This window comes from Euprymna scolopes, chromosome 46, assembly GCF_053919585.1.
Source record: "Euprymna scolopes isolate OS-2025 chromosome 46, ASM5391958v1, whole genome shotgun sequence".
Lineage (NCBI taxonomy): Eukaryota > Metazoa > Mollusca > Cephalopoda > Sepiida > Sepiolidae > Euprymna > Euprymna scolopes.
Window position 1 is genome coordinate 154,034,349 of NC_136527.1, and position 4,063 is coordinate 154,038,411.

Below are 4,063 nucleotides of genomic sequence, written 5' to 3' on the forward strand. Positions count from 1 at the left end.
CCACCACTTACTCCCGGTAACCGCCCCCACTAATGCCCGTTGGATTATCTCTGTAACCTTCAACCGGTAGTCCTCCAGCTCCAACAAGGTGCTGTTGAACTTCCAGTATCCAGCCAGTATAGGCCTAGGGCTCAAGTTCAGATGGGCCATAACTAGTTTATGGTCCGAGTGTCCTAAAAAGTGGAACGTGGGGCAAGATAGGAAATCTACATCGCCTCTTCTAACTAACATCCGATCCAAGTAAGTACTTGGATAGGAAGGTGTATTAGGATGCCACGTCCACATCTCCCGCCCCGGGTGATCCAGGCGAAATCTGTCGACCAGGTCGCACGAAGCCATCAGGTCAGACAGACTGCTGTCACACCACGCCGACCCGCTAGTCCTCCCGACCTTATCTATCCTGGGATCAAGGATGGCATTCCAATCACCCATTAAGACTACCCTCTTCGGATCATCTACAAAGCCCTCCACCCGTCGAAAAAGGAACCCTTCTCTACAGTGGGGTTTTCATTAGTTAGCTTTAGATTCCACAGAGTGAATGAGGTATTGTGGTAAATGTTGCCAGTCAAGAGTAAAGTCGCCAAAGACTCCATTTTTACTTTAGTTACAAAGACCCTGCAACACTCCCCTCCCCCGATCTTATAGGGTCTTGTGCCTAAATTTGTTTTGTCTTTTGGAGATTTTACTTTTTTAAATTTTTTAATTTTATATTGGAATTCTTTTAATTGTATTTTTTTCTTTAAACGAAATAAATTAAATATAAAGATCAAAGTGTAGTATCTGTTCTTCCTACATGCTGTACTTATGTTTGTAACTTTTCCTTGGCCACATAGCTAAGATCAAAGTGTAGTATCTGTTCTTAATAGATGCTGTACTTACGTTTGTAACTTTACCTTGGCCACATGGCTAAGATTAAAGTGTAGTATATGTTCTTAACAGATGCTGCACTTACATTTGTAACTTTTCCTTTGCAATGGAAGGGGAAACGCTTCCATGCAAAGGCATTTTTAGTCGCATGCAAGTCACTCCATCGGTCGGTCTATAACACATTTACATTTTATTTTTTTAAGCAAGGGGTATGGAGTACCATTTTTGTCTCCCGATTTATCAAAGAGGAACCAATGTTTTCAATGGGTCCGTAGTCTGGATGATTGATGGATAACCGTCCATTAGTTTTTCCTGAAATTTTTATTTACTGAAGTCATTTCAGCCCTTTTTTCGGTCATTTTAGTTTATCTTTAAGAATTTCATGTCAATCATACATTCACACATTCATTCATTACACGAGAGCATGCGACTAGTGGCTATTGGCCTTGTTAAATTCAGCTCAACGTATGACCTTAAACAACTTTATTTTATTATACTTACTGACACAGCATTGACTTTCAACCAAATGCTGACCGATAGCAAAGTTTTGAGTCGAAGGCGAAGGGGGACGGCAAATCCTTTTTAATTTTAAATGGATTGTTTTGCTTTATACAACTCTCTAAATGCATGAAAGTACACCCCACATAATCAGCATCTCATTGGAATTTAAACTTATAAACAACATTACCGCAGTTGATATAAAGCACACTCTCTTTGCTCAAAAGACAGGTAGGTCTCATAGTATATACCAAACTTAAGGGATGCAATTCTCTATCTATATAAGAGATAGGTACGTCCAAGGATGGAATACTGTTGCCACATCTGGGCAGGAGCTGCTAGAAAGGACTTATCCTGCCTTGATAGAGTTCAAAATAGACTTCATAGCCTTGTAGGAGATGTCCTTTTCTCTTCCCTGCAACCTCTATCTCACAGAAGAGATGTTGCGAGTTTGTCTCTGATGTATCGTTATTCTCATGGAAAGTGTTCGACTTCAGTCTATTGTCCCCCCCTCGCCAAACTTTCACAAGAAACACTCGTCTAGCTGAAAACACTATCAATAATTACCCCACTCTTTATCTGTGCCTAAACCTAAACGTAGATTCCATGAACAAAGCCTCTTTCTTGGAACTGCACGCCTGTGGAATTGTCTTCCGTTTTCCTGCTTTCCGGCTGACTTCAATATGGTTGTGTTCAAGTCTAACGTAAATAAGTTTTTGATGAGCCGTTCCATATAAGTTATCAAATTTACCGAATTTTCATTACTATCGATTACTATATTGTCCAATTTCTACTGTACATTCTTTAACCCTTATCCTTGAGTTGCGTCTTGGACTTGATAATGTGGTGATGCCTGTGTAAAAAAAAGCAAAATTGAAACCAGTTATGATAATACTTACAATCTGTCTTTCAATTATACACTTTTCTCCAAAATGTAATTTGAAATAAAGTATACATTTTAAAAGCATATTTATTTTCATACTTTAAAATCTCCCTTTTTTAATAAGATCTTGATAACAATTTTAATGAATATTTTCCTGGTCCTATCTATTTTAGAGTACAGTCCGCTAGGTGTATCACTCCTGAGAGCTCTACGTATCAAAGTATAATTGAACCAGTCTTTCGTTATTTGGATAGAAAACGTTCACTAACAAAAGTCAATTTCATGTAAATGATAATGACAGTCAAAAGAATGAATCAAATCTCAGTTTGAAATTCTCATTCAATGTAAAACATATTAACGTGCGATAACAAATACCATGTAAACAGAGACAATTTTTATTTGAATAATTAAAACATAAAAAATGAATTAATTTAAAGTCTGAAAGTTTAGAAATATTTGACCATTTAAAATAAATCAAACTGAATGTAAATACACAAAAACTAAATTTAATTTATTTTTATTTGCAGATATTCATGGTTGAACAATTTTGCTGACGTTGAACTTTTATAAACATTTACTGGTGAAAAGATTATTTGAACTGATCATTATTATTCTAAACATTTACTGGTATTGTATTTAAACTGATCATTATTTTTCTAAACATATACTGGCCAACAAATGTATTTGAACTAATTATTTTTCTAAACATTTACTGGTAAACAGATGCATTTGAACTAATTATTTTTATAAATATTTACTGGTGAAAAGATGTATTTGAACTGATCATTATTATTCTAAACATTTACTGGTGAAAATATTTATTTGAACTGATCATTATTTTTCTAAATATTTACTGATGAAAAGAGGTATTTGAACTAATCATTATTTTTCTAAACATTTACTGATGAAAAGACGTATTTGAACTAATCATTATTTTTATAAACGTTTACTGGTCAACAGATGGATTTGAACTGATCATTATGTTTATAAACATTTACTGGTGAAAAGATGCATTTGAACTGATCATTTTTATTAACATTTACTGGTTAACAGATGTATTTTAACTGATCATTATTTTTCTAAACATTAACTGATGAAAAGAGATATTTGAACTGATCATTATTTTTCTAAACATTAACTGACGAAAAGATGTATTTGAATTGATCATTATTTTTCTAAACATTTACTGGTGAAAAGACGTATTTGAACTGATCATTATTTTTCTAAACATTTACTGATGAAAAGAGGTATTTGAACTGATCATTATTTTTATAAACATTTACTGGTGCTAAGATGCATTCTTGTGAAATATGTGAATATACTTGTTCTGATGAATCAGATTTCATAACGCATATGGAAACTCACAGTGCAGAAAATTCATATTCTTGTGAAATATGTGAATATACTTGTTCAAATAAAACAAATTTAGTAATACATATAATAACTCACGGTGCAGAAGGTGCATATTCTCGTGAAATATGTGAATATATTTCTTCTGATGAGTCAAATTCAATAACATATATAGAAACTCACAGTGCAGAAAATGCATATTCTTGTGAAATATGTGAATATATTTCTTCTGATGAGTCAAATTCAATAACACATATGGAAACTCACGGTGCAGAAAATTCATATTCTCGTGAAATATGTGAATATACTTGTTCTGATGAATCAGATTTCATAACGCATATGGAAACTCACAGTGCAGAAAATTCATATTCTCGTGAAATATGTGAATATATTTGTTCTGATGAGTCAAATTCAATAACACTTATGGAAACTCACAGTGCAGAAAATTCATATTCTTGTGAAAAA

General features: G+C 33.8%; 1 pseudogene; it reads left to right on the forward strand.

The window, feature by feature from the left end:
- The first annotated feature begins 813 nt into the window (after positions 1-813).
- LOC145271965 (U2 spliceosomal RNA) lies at positions 814-992 on the forward strand (annotated as a pseudogene).
- Positions 993-4,063: the final 3,071 nt, after the last annotated feature.